The sequence below is a fragment of the Neovison vison genome, chromosome 12 (assembly GCF_020171115.1).
Source record: "Neovison vison isolate M4711 chromosome 12, ASM_NN_V1, whole genome shotgun sequence".
Classification (NCBI taxonomy): domain Eukaryota; kingdom Metazoa; phylum Chordata; class Mammalia; order Carnivora; family Mustelidae; genus Neogale; species Neogale vison.
In genome coordinates, this window is record NC_058102.1 from 105,248,462 (window position 1) to 105,265,804 (window position 17,343).

Sequence of the window (17,343 nt, forward strand, 5' to 3'; positions counted from 1 at the left end):
AAAGGAGCTTTGGAGCTCGACAGACCCGGAAGGGAATCCTGGTTCAGCTTCTTACGGGTTGTGACCTCTCTAGGCCTCAGTTTCCTTACCTGTGAGATGTGACTGCTTAGTACCAATGCCACAGGGTTGAGGAGATGATGGAGGCAAAAGCACAATATTTGGGGCACCTAGGTGGCTCAGTCTGTTAAACATCTGCCTTCTGCTCGGGTCATGATGCCTGGGTTCTGGGATGGAGCCCGCATGGGCTCCCTGCTCGGTGGGGTGCCTCCTTTCTCCTCTCCCGCTAGCTGCCACTCCCCCTGCTTGTACTCTCTCTTTCTCTCTCTCAAAATCTTAAAAAAAAAAAAAAAAGCACAATATTTGACGCATCCTGGGAGCCTAAACAAATGTTAATTTCCTCCTGCCCTTTAAAGGAAGACAAATCAGAAATAATAGAATTATGGAGCCTTAGGAATGGAGAAACCTTAGAGGTCCCTCAGCAAAACCCCAGAAAGTGTTTGTTTGTCCTCCGTTAACACATCCAGATTTGGGGGGACTCAGTGCCCCCAGATGGGTTTACAGCTGCAAGAAAACCACGTAGGGAAAAGCTGTAGGGGATATGGAATTATTGAACACAAAGGCAGCCAAGGGGACTTGCAGTTCGTGAGGCTGCTCATGTCTGCTGAGGACAAAACTCAAATAACTGACCTGACAAGGTGGCAAGATACTTAGAGCTTAAGCAGGGGCTCCCAAAAGCATGGAGCCACCGTGTTCGCTGTAGCGGACTTTTAAGGAATATTATTGTGTTTCTGCCCTGGAGATTCTGGAAACGCTGAGGAATAATTATCCTATTGATAAGGATATTGATATCCTATATCCAGGTTGTCAGTCCACAATCCACTTACTTTACTTGTCCTGGCATAGTTATTAATAGTCGCCCTTTCACTCTCAAAATAGCTTGGTTTGGGGGAAAAAAAATTATATGTCTCTTTAACTATGAACAAAGGTAGTACTCCAAACAGCTCCTTCCAGCACTGGTCGTCAGCAGTTCTGCTGGAATTTCTGAAGCCCTAAAGACTTCAAAAGATTGTGTGTCCATTTATCCCCCTTGAAATCCCCAAGGCAAATTAAAAATGGTAAGCACACGTTCCCCCAAGTTAAGCTAAGGGACGGTGCCTGCTGCATTGCGACACCTAGCGGGCAGAGTTCACACTGCCGGAGGCTGGGAGCACCATCACAAGGGGCCATAGGTTTCTCCAAGCAAGCTTGTGAAGCAGAGAACAAGCAAACATTTCCCAAGTGCTTACATGTCAGGCACCGTTCCAAGTACTTCCCATGTTTCCATTCATTTGATCCCCACAACAGCTCCACGAGATAGGTGCTATCAGGGCCCCTGCATTTTACAGATGAGGGGACAGAGGCTCAGAGTGTAGGTAACTTTCCCCAGGTCCTGTTGCCCTAAAAGACTGAGCCAGGATAGAAGCCCAAGTTGTCAAGCTCCAGGGCTGGGGCACTTAACCGCTACTGTGTCCAGCGCCTCCTCGGCTACAGGAGCCAGGTGACTGCACAGGTGTCTTCCCTTGCAAGTGACATCAACCAGCCCTCCACCGTGGAGAATACAGGGAGAACAGGAAGTGGAGCAGGTGGGGAGACCTACCTCCCATCTCCCAGTGAAGAGTGGTAGTTTCTGCATCTCCCGGGACCGGCACCAAACCAGACCCGGAGAAGATTTATAACCTTCAGCCGGATGCACTGTGAGCTGCGCATTGAAAGAAGCACTTCCAGGAGTGAGGAATGAAACAGTTCCTCCCCTATGCCACTCCCTTCACCATTTGCTCAGTTTGAAGAGTGCTTACTGATCTTGGAAGGCTGCCAGCTGCACCCAGAGGACCCAAACCAGACCTCCCCCCATCCTCATGGTGAAGAAAGCAGAAGTGACCAAAGATGGCTCCCCGGCTTTCTTTCCACACTCCCTCCCCTAAAGAATGCAAATCATCCCAAAGGCCCCTCTTTGCCTCAACTTCTTTCTCTTCCAAAGCTCAGTGAGGGAGGAGTAGCAGGGCTGAGCAAGCCTTTATCATAGGATCACCATGTGGTATTTGGGACATACTTAATGCTAAAAAAAAAAAGAATTCTAAAAATATTCTTCATCATTTATCTGAGTATCCTGTATTTTTAGTTGTTAAATCCGGCAACTCCACTTCAGCATGGATTGTTGCTAAAATAGTTAGAAAACTGTACTAAATCAGAGGTCTGTAAATTTTTCCTGTAAAGGACCAGACACTGAATATTCTCAACTTTGTAGTCTATAACAGTCTCTGTCACAACTACTCAACACTGCCCCTGTAGCGGCCATAAGCAATTCAGAAATGAATAAGCATGACTTTATTGCCAGGGATGCCTGAGTGGCTCAGTCAGTTAAGCATCTGACTCTTGGGTTCAGCTCAGGTCATAATCCCAGGGTCCTGAGACTGAGACCTGCATTGGGCTCCGTGCTCAGCACAGAGTCTAATTCTCCCTCTCCCTCTGCTCTTCCTCCCCACCTCGAATAAATAAACAAACAAACATACAAATAAACAAATCTATCTTTTTTTAAAAAGGACTTTATTTATAAAAACAGGCAACAGCAAACATCGCCTACTTCTGGCTCGAGTTAGGGCCTCTAGATTCCTGGCTACCTTCAAAGGTATTGTAAGGGTGACAGTGGCCTAGACCCAAGTTCTCGAGTGTGAAAAACAGAGACTGATCAAAACCATTGCCTGTAATGAACACCAGTATTTCTGAGGGGCTATGCCCAGGTGCATGTGTGTGACCCAAGGTGGTCGGTGCCTGCGGGAAGCACGCACGCCTAGAGTGGTTTGGAAGCATCTAGGTCTTACAAAGTCTTGCTCAGACTCTGCCTGAAAAAGTACAGATTCTATGTCTGGGATTCCTAGCAGTCAGCACGTGCCCTGTAAAGACAAAAATGCACAGGCAACATTGTGAAATCAGACAAAGTTCGGAGCCCGAGGAAAGCAAAACACCCTCACAGAAGGGCTGAAGGTCAAGCTACAGCTGTTGGCACTCTTACACCTGACAGAGAGGACACAGAAACCCATGGAAGCCATCTGTGAGTGTCTGTGCACGCGCGGGTGCCACACGCATACCACCTACCTCAACCCGTGGGTAGCAAATTGCATGGTGGGTTGAAATTAATAAATCCAACAGTAATAGCTATATGAATTACATTTATATTAACATTCTTAATGACCTTAGATTATCCCTATACACTTATCAAAGGCAATTCCATGGTTTAAAATCATAACTCAAGTTCCGCCCTTCCAACCAAAACCACATCTAAAAGGGCTGAACAATTAAAAGCCTTAAATCTGATCATCAATTTGCCACAGTACAGGAAACGGTAATGTGTCTTCCGGGCATGGCACAAGATAAGGGCAAAGAATCACATAAGCAGCAGATGTTAGCGGGCCCTGTGAAGGATTTTGACATGCACATATGTCTTAAGACACATAAGACTCTCACTCTGGCTGTAGTATAAAGAACAAATTGGAGAGTGATGGGGGCCAAAATGGTTACAGGAGACGTAAGCCCTGCTCTAGGCACAAGATGAGGTCAGCTTGGTCTAGGCTGGGGTAGTGATGGAGGAAAGATATGGATAGACTGGAGAGAGATTGAGAAGATGAGATGTACAGATGGGTGACGGATATGGGAAACTAGGTAGGGAAAAGTGTCAAAAACGACTTGTCAGATTTCTGATCACCCTAAGGGCATGGTAGTTGGAACCATCCATTGAGACAGGCAATGGGGAAGAGGACTAGATTTAAGGGAAAGATCATGAGTTCGAAGACGATGAGGGCTAATAAGTATCCATCAGACTCCGTGATTGAAGATCACTGGGGATCTTGGAAAGAGTCATTTCATCGAAGTGATAACACAGAAGCTGGGCTGGAGAGTGTTGAGAGGGGAGTAGAAGGTGAGAAATGGGGAAAGACAATTATGGCAAGAAAAGAAGCTAGGAAGATACACAGGGCAGATAGCTGAAGAAGGCTGTGGATCAAGGGAGGGTTTGAGGAATTCAGTAAAGAGAACTGAACCAATCCGTGGAAAGAGTCCTATTTCTGGTGTAGATGAATCTGTTTGTAACTGACCAGCTCTCTCACAGATAATATTGATGCTTTCTGGACAACAATCAAGACAAAGAAATGAACCAAAGAAAACCAAACCAACCAACAACCACGTGAGGACCACGGAGAGCGAATTGTGTAGACAGATTTTGGAGGGGATTCTAAGCGTAGAAGAAAAACCGACATGAGATGAGTTCCTATTTGTGTGTGTGTGTGTGGATTTTCCCCATGTTGACCACAGTCTCGGTGCAGCAGAGGATGGCTATACTTCCATAGAAACCCCACAATTTCTTGGGCGGAGGAGGCAGAGGATCGAGCCCAGAGCAGTCAGGGTTGCTGAAGAGTGAGGGGTGAATCCTAGAAAGAGGAAAGGAAAGAGCCAGAAAAAAGGAACACATATTTCTCTGCATAAACTCTGCCCAAGTGTTTGGCTTACCTTGAACTGCATACAAGCAGGGTCCCAGCTAAAGATGAAAGAACCAGACTGAGACTTGAGCAATTGCCTACAGCAAGTAGGACAAGTCTGTAATTTGAGTGTTATCAAGTTAATTGCTTGCTTAAAAAAAAAATCAGTGCTTTTCTGAGCGATAAAATAGAATCTAGAGTCTGTTCAACATAACCTTCAAAATACTCAGGCTATGATCCAAAATTACTCAACATACAAAGAACCAGGAAAATGTGACCCACTCTCAAAGGATAAGCGGGCAACTGATGCCAATCCCAGATAATTCAGATGTTGGAATGATCAGACAAGAATTTAAAAACAGCTATTATAACTCTGTTCCAGGGTATAAAGAAAAATGTGTTTATAATAAATGAACAGATAGGAAACCACAGCAGAAAAATAGAAAATATAAAAAATATATAAATATATAAAATTTTTATAAAAATATAAAAAAGAATCAAATGGAATTTTTTTAAAATTTTTGAGAGAGAGAAGGTATGAGTGGGGGAGGAGCAGAGGACAGGGAGAGGGAGAATCTTAAGTAGACACCATGCCCAGTGCCGATCCCAGCGTGGGGCTTGATCTCACAACCCTGAGATCATGACCTGAGCTGAAATCAGATGCTTGAGGGCTGGGGGAATGGGTGAGCCTGGTGGTGGGTATTAAGGAGGGCACGGATTGCATGGAGCACTGGGTGTGGTGCATAAATTCATAAAAATGAATATTGTAACACTGAAAAAATTTAAAAAATAAAAATAAAAAAATTGGGGGAACCTGGGTGTGGGGGATAAATGGGTACTTTCTGTATTATCTTTGTAATTTTTCTGCAAGCCCCAAATGATTTTTATATTAAAATTTCTTCAAAATACTTAATAAATATTAAATTTTTTAAAAAAAAGAGTCAGACCCTTAACCAACTGATCCACTCAGGCACCCCTCACATGCAAATTCGAGAACTAAATATCTGGTATTTTTAAAAAATTCACTGGATGGGCTTACGGCCAAATAAGATCTCAGTGGAAGGAGAAAATGAACTTGAAGATAAATCAATAGAAAGTAAACAATCTGAAAGAGAGAAATACTAATATATAAGTAATTGAAGTCTTGGAAGAAGAAGAGAGAATTCGGGCAAAAATACATATATTTAAAAGCTTATAGGGAGGATCCAATCAAGAGGAAGAGGTTGAATATATGGGAAAGATAAGAGACCACAACTAGTAAAAGTTTTTATAGAATAAGAGAAGGGATGGAATCCAAGCTCCAAGCGATGAGATCCAGCCAAAGCAGAAGAGAACGCTTGCTTCACAATAAGAGGGAAAAGAGGATGGGATGGGAGCAAACATAGGTGGATTTGTGTCCTATATGGGGATTTTCATTTGATGGCTTCTATTTTCCCTTTTAAAGAGAGAGGCTGAGAGACAGAGACAAGTTCGTTTGCTGCAAGTGCAAGGGAAAAGAAGCGCCAGAGGCTTGAAATCATCACTGTGGGAGACTGAGATCATCACAGACACTTACCAGTGTTCCCTGGGTGTATTAAGGGCTTGTTGGAACATAGTAACCATGAATTTATGCAGAACCAATATTCCCTGTTGTGTGACTTTCCCAGCAGCTGCTTGAATGCAAGCACGCTGGTTTGGGATGGTTGGGGGGGTTGCCAGATGGGTGTGACCAAATGACAGAGGATCAAGGTTAGGCATTCACATGGACTCTAAGCTTGATAAGAACAGAAAAAAAGTAAGAGGGCTGATGGGTGGGGGTAATCAGAGAGGTCAGCAGAGCAGAGGTGCTGGTGAGGAGCAGTGACCACCATGGGGACAGCCAGCCGGCAGACAGGAAAGGAGGTGGGAGGTCAGAGAGGGGCCGCCTGACTCGATGATTTTGGACCAGTTCCCAGAGATGTTAAAGCCCCAGTTGTGACTGTGGAGGTGGGTGGCTTAGAGAGAAAAGAGTTGGCCTGCAGAGAGAAGGAAATCAAGAAACCAAGAAGCCAGGTGACCTGCTGAAAATGTCACCCAAACCTCTTAACTCTAGGAAACAAACTGAGGGGTTGCTGGAGGGGTGGTGGGTGGGGGGATAGGGTCACTGGGGTGATGGGCATTAAGGAGGGCACATGATAAAATGAGCCCTGGGTGTTATATGCAAGTGATGAATTACTGAACTCGACTCTGAATCTAAGTAGGTACTATATGTTGGCTAATTGAATTTAAATAAAATAATTTTTTTAAAAAACAGCAAAAAAAGAAAAAAAAGACAGAAAGGAAGAAAAAAAGTTCACCCAAACCAACACTGAATTCACCTAGGATGAGAGGAGAATATGAGACAGATGCTGAGATCTTCAAAGAATGAGGGACCATGGTGTCAGTAAATGGCAGAGGGTCTCAGGAGGGGAAGAAGGTGGCATCGCCAGATGGCTGAGACTCAGAACAATGGTCTATGGGAAGTGGGAATTAAGGAAAACCAGCCCCCCTCGCCTCCCAGCCTTTACACCATGCCGTGGAAGAACAGAACCAGCCACTGTGTGGGAGGGCAACAAAAGAAGCAGTGTTTGTAGGTGTGTTACTTATCTATTGCTGTAGAACATGTTACCCCGGACCTGGCACCCTCAGACAACCCCTAGTTACGACCTCATGCTCTGGATGCACCAGTCCCAGCACAGCGTCCGATAGGCCCTCTGCTCTCCCGGGGCTGCAGTCAGGGGGCTGGCCAGGATGCCATCTGGAGGCTCGACTGGGGAAGAGTCTGCCTCCGAGCTCACTAAGGTTGTTGTGCGAGTTCATTTCCTGAAACTAAGTAGGTACTATAATTGTATTTGGCTCACTGAATTTAAATAAAATAAATTTTTGTTTTTTAAAATAACTGTGTGACTGAGGACTTTGGTTTCTTGCCAGCTGGCTGCTGGAAGCCATCCTCAGCTCTTAGAGGCTGTCCTTGGTGCGTGACCACACGGGCTTTCCCAACATGGGCATGATTTCATCAGGCCAACAAAGAGAGACTCCTGGAACAAGTCTGTTAGCGAGATGGAGACCTGTATAACATAAGCTCATCACTGATGTGACCTCCCATCACGTCCGCCATATTATGCGTTAGAAACACAGGGGCCCATGCACTCCAGGGTCAGGTGTGAACACCAGGAGTCAGGGATCATGGGGGCACCTTCGGGTCTGTTCTCCTAGAAGGGAAGGGGATACGGGATGCGTGCAAGTCACTCTGCAGGCTAAATGGTGGGTGGAGGTGGGTGGCCAGGAGGCGGGAGCTGGATCGGGGCGAGCAAAGGCTGAGCACTTGGAAGTGAGGGTTCGGCAGAGGATGGATGACAGGAAGAGGGGTTTGGGCTTTGAGTACAAGTTGATGGAAACTGGGTTCTCTGCCTTTCTCCATCCTATGAACTACGGGAGGCAAATCTGCGTACTTACAGAAATATGTTGTGTCAGATAGGTTAACTTTGCTAACTATATATTGATTCTATTTTCTCCAAAAGTCTGGCCTCTTTAAAGAGCAGATGGTGGAGGCACATAAACTGAGACAGCCTGAGAGGAGTCTTAAAGATAACAGGGAAAAGCCAAGTGACAGCCCTATTTCCAGGATAAAAGGCAGAGGAGGGCCAGAAGGCAAAGACTCTCTGGGAGAAAGGAAGAGAGCTGAAGCTGACACTTTGAAATTGGAATCAAGCCTAGTGAACTCAATAGAGTTGGATGAAATGAAATTGTGTGACTGTCAATAAAATGACCAGAGGATGATGGTTGATAAGATACTCAAGGGTCATAAAAGGGACGAGGAACACATTTGCAACCCTGCCGGGGCTTCTGGGATCCAAGTCAATACACGTTCATTTACGACATGGAAAGGTTCATTCATATTATAATTAAAATATACATAGCATGACATGTTAAGGTTGTTTTGAAAGAAGCAGAGCAGCTAGTAGCTAAAAGCTGGTAGTTGAAAGTGGGAGGAAGAAAATGAACGCCTTTATAGAGTATATATCTCTAAGGGACTTAGTAGGGTTGGTGTTAAATCGGACAAATAAGTGTGAACTCATTTTCTGGCTCTCTCACTACAGGCCTGGAAGTGGAAAGTGCTCCTCGCCTCAGTTCTCGTGTGGATAATCTGATTTGCACCAGGAGTGCCCAGACATTGGTCCCTGATAACATTCACCACTTAAAGAAACCAGGGCTCCTTGGAAAGGAGCTGATAACCATACCTCCGTGCAAGAAAAACCAGAGCAGGCCGCAGTCTGCTAGAAGATATCAGAAGCATGTTAGCTTCAAAAGATATTTTAGAAAGGGATCCAGCAAAGGAAGAAAGGAGCGGGGGAAGGGAGGGAGGAAGGAAGGAAGGAAGGAAGCAAGGAAGGAAGCAAAGTTGTGACAGTCTGAGTATCAGAAAGGAAACAGACATCTGTGAGAAGTCCAAGTCCATTGTGATATTGAATGTGGGTTATACTTTAAAAAAATAATAAAAAGGTATATGTGAGTTCCCCAAAATGTCAATGTGCATACCATAGTCAAGTTTTGGTTAATAATTAAGCTGTGGATTTCTTTCTTATTTTTTTTAAGATTTTATTTATTTATTTGACAGAGAGCAGGAGAGAGAGCACAAGCAGGGGGAGCAACAGAGGGAGTGGGAGAAGCAGACTCCCTGCTGAGCAGGGAATCCGATATGGGACTAGATCCCAGGACCCTGGCATCATGACCTGAGCTGATGGCAGAAGCTTAACCAACTGAGCTGTGGCTTTCTTGTATCAGGCAGTACGAGGGACATCCAGGGATGAAAGATGCTTGGTTGAGGGGCATCTGGGTGGCTCAGTGGGTTAAGCCTCTGCCACACCGGGCTCTCTGCTCAGCAGGGAGCCTGCTTCCCCCCCTTCTCTGCCTGCCTCTCTGCCTATTTGTGATCTCTGTAAAATAAATAAAATCTTTAAAAAAAAAAAGATGCACTGGTTATACTTTCTTTAGGTGAAGTTTTGATGAATTTTGTGATTGTAGCAGGCAAAATTTGAGCACAGGAAGTCACCCCCATAGGTGATTACCCCATTGCGTGAAATTCTTTTAGAAGGCACATCAGCCGGCAAACCCAGACTAGCCCAATCTCCAGGCAACTCTCCGTATCTGTAACAGGTCAGCAGCAGCAAACAAGGAGCTCATAACCCTAGTCTGTAAGCATGTACAAGCCCTAAACTTTCGCCTTAGTCACCTCAACCCAATCTGCCTTCTTTGCCTGGTTAGAGGCTTGGAGCTCAATATATGGACCGTGAACACTTTTGTGATGGGTCTAAGGGTGTGTGCGCTAGTCACGGCTGCCGTCATTGGAATAATCCGTGTTCTGTCATGTTTGGAACTTGAAAAATTTAATTGAAAAACTTTGTATTTCTTCATTTAAAAATTCACATAACAAAACTAAGCATTCACCATTTCAAAGTGTACAATTTGTATCTGCTTTTTAAGGTGTTGGAAATGTAAGCATGTGACATAGCAGACTTGGGATATTGATTTCATAACTGAGGTGGATTAAGTTTGGTGATTAAATGCTTAAATAAATCTGATTAGATCGACAAGTTGAGACTTACCATGTTTCATGAATAAGTGTGTAAGTTCTTAGTGTTAAATGCTTAGGGTCTAAGATTTTGTTAGATTCATAAGTTAGATTCATTGTTAGATTTTCGAAGTGCTTAATTATAGCCTAAGCAGTTGGAGCTAATTTAATCAATAAGTGACTTTTAAATGTTTGTAAGTGATATTAAATGTTTAGAGAATTTATAGGCTAACTGAACATTAATCAAAAAAAGTAAGAGATTTAACGTGGGAATACTAGCTTTATGAACAAAATAGCAAGATCTGTCAGTTGAACATGAGTTAATAAAATCAGGCTTTAAAATTTACAACCTTAATCAGTCAAAAACTGAAATACACAAACAGCTTTATTCTTTTCCATGCATAAAATTTCCCCTCGGACAATAAAAACTCACTTGATAGTGGCTTAGCGGTTTACAAACTAATGCAAAAGACAGAACGGTATTTATTTGCTGAAATGTTGACAGTTGCAGATATTCCAAGTATTACAGGTCAAGCATTACAAGGAAGGACGCTTTTTGGAATTTAGTTCTCTTTCATTTTGTTTTTCTTTTACAATTTCATTTACAGTAACTAACTTACAAGCAATGATATGTTGCTGAAATACAGTCTCCGGCAGGAAAGGGAGCCCTGCGGACGCACCCCACACTCCCACTCCCAGCCGGTCTCCCAGAGGAATCATTGTGGGTTGGTCCCAATCTAGGCATGGAGCCCTTCTCTGCTCCTGGTCAAAGTCCAGCCCGCTGCTTCCAGACTTGAACGTGCCTGTGCTTAGGAATCGCCTGCAGAATTGGATTCTGGATGACTGGGATGGGTGGGGTGAGAAATTGCATTTTTACTGAGCTCCTTGAGGACTCCCAGCATCCAGGACCCACCCCCCGAAGCCTGTCCTACAGGGCGTGCTCCGCACATGTGCGCATGCGCGGGTGTGGCTCTTTCCAGTAGTCCGTTACCTAGGGCTCTTTCTCCCCCGTCTCTTAGGTAAGGGGTTTTCCCTGCCAATGGACCAAAGCGTTTTGCTCTCGTACAGAAGCAGGACCCAGGGGCCCTCATCTAAGCAGGCTTCGAGACAACTGCCCTCCCTTGGTCCTGACACTCCCTCCTGTGATCTCTGACGTGTGGCCCCCCTTCCATCACAGAGATCAGATCCTCCCAGACTCTGGGAATGGCCAGTGGCGATGGGAGTGAGGCGAGTACAGAACGGGAGGCCTGATGTTATTTTGCTGATTTTTTTTGTGTGATTCCCCCCTTCCCCCAACACACACACACATTAGTTGGTCAGGTCTTGGAGGACTGGCACTTTTATTCTAATCACCGCGGTGTCCCCAGGAGCTGGAACAGTGCCAGACACATCCTAGGCACTCAGTGTTTATGGCATGTATAAAGCCTGTTTTGGCTCTAGGACATTCATACCCTCTGGAATTTGACATTGGGGTCCAAGTCTTAGGTGATAAAGACAGTGATAAGTGCATTGCTTTGCCTCTTTTGGGCATACACCTCCCTGGGGAAAGGGGGAGTGTGGCCAAGGGCAGGACCGGAGTCTCCTTGTACCCCTTTGTCATCATGCCATCTCAATGCCACATCCACCTCTGGCCCAGACGCGGGTTCCACAGAGCCCAGGACAGAGGGCAAGCCTCCCCGTCCAAGCCCAGGGGAGGATGCTGAATCAGAGGCAGCCGGAGCAGAGGGCCAACGGAAAAACCCCTGGGCCCAGAAGGCTGCAAGGAGAATGTGATGAGTTGCCAAACTGCCGACAGCAGAAGCAAGTATCAAAGCCAGGGACTACCGCCAGGAATCCAAGGTCCAGTGAGATGAAGAGCGAGAGCAAGTGGGCCGCCTGGAACGGGGGAGGGGCCGAGGCCTTTCCCTGGGGCAGGCATGTGAGGCTTGCTTTAATGTGCCTCCAGGAACGGGGGGCTAGGGTGGGTCACTCAAGATTAAAGGGGGCCATGGGTGGGATGGACAGAATGGTATTTCCCGAGGGCTCTTCAGGGCCTAGAGCTTGGGCTGGGGAGCAGCATGTGCTCTTAGAAATCACAAGGCTGATTTCAATCTCAGCTTCTACTCGCCAACTACATCACCTGCAGCAAGGTACTTAAAAGGCCCCTCACCTTGCTGTTCGGATGGTGCAGACCCTGCATCAGCTTAAAATCTGTGTATCCCGGTGATTGGTGGGGATTTCGAGAGAGAAATTGGAAAGAAGTCAGCAAAGTCGTTACTGAAGAGGAAAAGCAGAAGACGAGATTCATGCCAAACTTCAGAAGCTCGGAGCCGGCCTCTGAAGAAGGGAGGCTGCAAAGAGCAATGGATCCCTTTGATCCCGAGACATTTACACGGTCACAGGACACTCAGCAGACTTGGTCTGAACATCTGATTGCTACCTGATTACTTCCAAAACAGGATTGCTAGCAGGCCAGCTGGCAGAGACACTTTCCCCGTGTTGATGCTTGTCTAATTTTTGCCTCCTTTGTTCTCCACCATCTCCTGCATTCTACTTCATCCCTCTAGAAATAGAAGCATTTTCTTGAAAAGGCGAGAAAGCGTTGATCGCGGCACCAAATAACACTTTCTCCTGGAGCCGGGGCTCGCGGGGACATCCGCGGACATCGGAGCTTGCCAAGGCTCTCCCCAGCATTGGGCAAACTCTGGGGCAGAACTTCCCGCAGGTCCATCTCCTGCTCTTCACCCACATCCCTGAGCCCTGGCTGGGAAGCCAGAATGCAGGCTGAAGTGTATCAGCTGCAACTCAGTAACCCCATGACCTGAGTCAGTGGTTTCCCTGAGCCTCCCGTTTCTTCATCTATAAAAAGAAGTCTGCAGAATCACCACGGAGCTGCAGACCCCAGGCGCAGCGGCATGTCTGAAAGTGCTCTGTAAACTGAAAAGTGCTATGACTGTCGGGGTGGTATTGTTGCTGTGGTGGCTGCTGCTCCAGCTGTCCATGCTGCAACCACTATGCCTCTGTGCTTGTTGCCAAATCCAGTGGTATATCAGTTAGAATTCAGTTTGGCTGCTAACTACAAAAACACACAGAAGTAAAAGTGACTTAAAGAAGGTCATTGATTTCTCTCTCATCTGAAATCTGTCCACAGTTGTTATGCTGCTCCATGGTATCAACGATCCAAGATCTTTTTATCTTGTTGCTTTACCATGGATAACTTCCATTCCTGAGGTCACCTCATGGTCCAAAATGGCTGTAGGAGATCTGGCCATTATATAACAAACTAGTCAACTGAAAAGAAGAGCTCAGTAGAGCATGCCTTCTCCCTTTTAGGACACTTCTGGAAGGTGTAGCTCTCTTTACCTCATTGGCCATCCTAGACAGAGGGCCACATCCAGCTACAAGGGAAACTAGGAGATAGAGTATTTATTCCGAGGGACCATGTGCCCAGCTAGGACTCAGGAAGAGGGGGAAGCTAGGGAGTCTCTACCGGAAATGGTCGTTTCTCCATCTTGATCTTAATCTACCTGTCAGCGGCATGTCAGCACTCCCTAAACACTTTCTTTCCTTCACTACTGAGAAGGAAAATACACCTTCCCAATTTTCCTCCTCCTCTCTTCTACCCTTAAATGTTGGAATGACTCAGGGCTGTCCCGGGGACATCCCTTCTTTCCCTGTCCATATTCTCTTTCTAGGTGATCTCATCTAGTCTCAAGGACCTAATTGCCAGTGCAGATGCCAGGAAATCCTAAATCCAGCCCTGGCCTCTCCCCCTAATTCCAGAATCATATATATACCTGCTACTTGCCATCCCCACTCGGTGTCTCAGCCAGACTCCTTCCCACCCACAGACTTCCTCCTTCCCAAGTTTCTCCCATCACGGTAAATGGCACCCGTGACTTCGGTCAGGGAATTCAGAGTTGATCTTTTTTTTTTTTAAGATTTTATTTATTTATTTGACAAAGAAAGATCACAAGTAGGCAGAGAGAGAGGAGGAAGCAGGCTCCCCGCTCAGCAGAGAGCCTGATGCAGGGCTCCATATCAGGACCCTGAGATCATGGCATGAGCCGAAGGCAGAGACTTAACCCACTGAGCCACCCAGGTGCCCCCTCGGAGTTGATCTTAATGCCTCACTTTTCCTATACTCCCCACACCCACACTATCAGGAAGTCATGGTGACTGTCTTCAAAACATATCTCAAGGTCCACTTGCTTTTATACGAACCTCAGTGCTCTAGTCTAAAGCACCGTCCTGTCTCCCCTAGATGACCACAGTAACCTCTAACTGGGCCTCCCTGCCACCCCTTCCTGCCTCCTGTTACAAGACAGAGTGAGATTTTAAATAAGCACATGGGGACAAAGGGGTTGATTCAACACAGGCACGTACTTTATTCCCTCTGGAAACTCTTCTAGGATGACCATAAACATTTTCTAAGGGGTATATCCTACAGAACAAAGAGTACAGGGAGGGAATATTAGTAACAAAAATTAAGAAGTCGGAAAACAGAAGGGTGAGTGCCAACTGATTAAGCCTACCTAAGAAAGCAGCATCCTCACCCAGACAAATCCAGAAAGGAACATGACTTACTCCACTGAATGCCCCAAAGACAAGACTTGATGGCACCAGGTGTCTCTAGAAGTGGAGGTAAAGAGAGGAGGACTCAAATTCAGTTCAAGAAGAGACAGATGTGGAGCGCCTGGGTGGCTCAATGGGTTGGGGTGCCTGCCTTCGGCTCTGGTCATGATCCCAGGATCCTCTCTGCCCAGCAGGGAGCCTGCTTCCCCCTCTCTCTCTGCCTGCCTCTCTGTCTACTAGTGATGTCTGTCAAATAAATAAATAAAAACTTAAAAAAAAAAAAAAAGACAGATGCCCCAAATCCTCTCCCTGACTCCGTGAAGCCACAGGATGGCCCCCACACCCAGGCAGAAGCTGGCAGAAGCTCTGGGCTGGAGTGCCAGGTCCAGAAGCAGCAAACAGAGTGACAGAAGTGTCTGTAGTGAACGTTGAGATGTCCTTGACACTCATCCCCCACTGGGTTCCCACAACACTGGCGGCTGGACCGTTCTCCCCAGTGTGAAGCTGAAGGGACCCTTCTCCCCGGAATCTGACCAGATGAGGAAGAAACCCTACAGAAATCCACCTGCCAACATCACAGCTTCCAGAGGGCCACAGGGTGCAGCCCACCCGGACACGTGCCCAGGGGGTCAGAGCCACGCAAGGGCTGTGGGTACCCCTATGAAGTATGGACAACCGAGGGGGACTGCCTTGTGAGGAGAGGCTCAGCTACGGGCATCAAAGACCAAGCGCACCAAGAGCGTCACAGCCGGGAGGAAACACATCAGGCTGGGAGAGGAACCCCAGCTCTGACACCACTGCTCGCCTCAGGAAGGTCAGGGCAGACCCGGCCCCCCCACCCTGGGAACTGCAGAGACCCCAGCACACCGCGGTCCTTCCTGAGTCCAGTGCTTTCCACCCCAGCACCCTCAAAATAGGGGTTCCCTTCCCTAGGTCTTCACGGGGCCGGCTCCTGTCCACCTCAGAGAGGCCTTCGAAGGAGGCCCCCAGCCACAGCCTAACACAGGAGTAGCTCCTCCTGGAGAGGGCCAGAGTGTCAGTCCTCAGGCATGGCCGGCCACCGGTGGTCTTGGCCCCACCGCCCAGCACCAGGACACTGCGTGAAAGTCACTGTGCCCAGTAGGGAACAGGGACCGTGGCTGTGTTCCAATCACATTCTATTTAGATCCTGAAACTTGATTTGCAGACTTATTTTCAACGATTTGAAAATGTAAAAACCATTCTTCGCTTCCGAGCTATCCAAAAACAGGCAGCAGGCCGGATGCGGCCAAACCCTGTTCTGATACACCATCCTGTTTTATTTTTGTCAAAGCACTGACCGCTTCCTGCTGTTTTTTTGTCTGTTTGCCTTTTCTCGTTCTTATCCATTCCCTGCTAGAACGGGGGTCCTCTGAGAGCCGAGCCCCTCGTCATCTCCCTGGTTCCCTCAGTGCCTAGAATAGTGCTTGGCACACGGCGTGCGCTCAGCAGTGTCTGCCACGAGCCGGATGCCTGCTGTGCCACATGGGGACCCCATGCCCCCAGCTCTGCTGGCAGTGCCCGAGGGGACCTGCCTTGCAGATGACGACGCTACTCCCAGCCCTGCCTTGCCCTCTCCCCTTTCTCTTGTTTCCTGCTCCCCTTCCTTGCCTTCCTCAGTTCCAAGCTGTGGGCCCCTCTATGAGGCCCGGGGCTACCCACAAACCTGAGAGCCAAGGAACACTCCCCCTACGGCCGCCTGTCCTCTCCGCTCCCAGAGCTCAGGATGGGGGAGCCGTGGTGAGCCGCTGGGCCAGCCCCCAGACCCAGAGGCTGACCAGCAGGCCCTGCCAGCAAGGCCGGGCTTCCGGCTACCAAGAGAGGGAGAGAAGTTGGAGAAAATGAAGCTTTAGGACAGCCCCCTCTTAGGGAGGCCGGCACAAGCACTCTAACTTTTCAGCAAGATGTAATGGGTGGGGGTTGTGGAGACGAAGAAGGGGCGGTCTCTCAACCAGTGTCCACAGGAGAGGATTCCCTGGGAGAACTCCGGTTCCCAACGTGGAGGCAGGACCACCAGACTCTGAACATTGGTGCCCACGTTCCTTTAAGCTCACCCAGCTCCCGACTTTGAACATATGCACGAGCTACCGTACTCAGGTGACCCAGTCTCCCGAGGAGAAAGGAATGTGCCAGCGAGCGGACGGTGTGGCCGTCTGGGGCGCGGCGCTGCTCCAGGCAATGGCCTTAGCCATCCCGCCTGTGGGTCTGCTCGCTCTCGGATCAGGGCTGAGATCACGCTCCTCACGTGCCAAGCTAAGAGCCACATTCCCACCAGCCCCTGCCTGCACCTCGCGCCCTGACCACTCTTCAGATCCAGCGGGTTCTGCGCACTCTTGCGGCTGACGAAAGACCTAACGCTCCGCGTGGCAGACCCGCCGTGCCCACGGAAGCCGGCACTGGCACTCAAGTCATGGGAGCTGGATGGCCGCTGAGGCTCCACGCTCTACTGGGATGGTGGCACAGACCTGGGTGTCCCCCACTTCTGCAGGCACCCCCCAGGGCTCTCTCTCCTCTCAGGAGGGACTGGGCTGGCCGGGAGGTGGCCCAGGGGGCTCCGAGTCGCTGCCCCCACAGACGTGGTTCAGTGGCCACTGCCCCCCTGGCTCCAGCCAGCCGCGGTGGCTGCTTTGGGCTCTGGTCACAGAGGGACTCTTTCAGTCCCAGAAAAACAAACCACTCACACAAAGGCCTCTG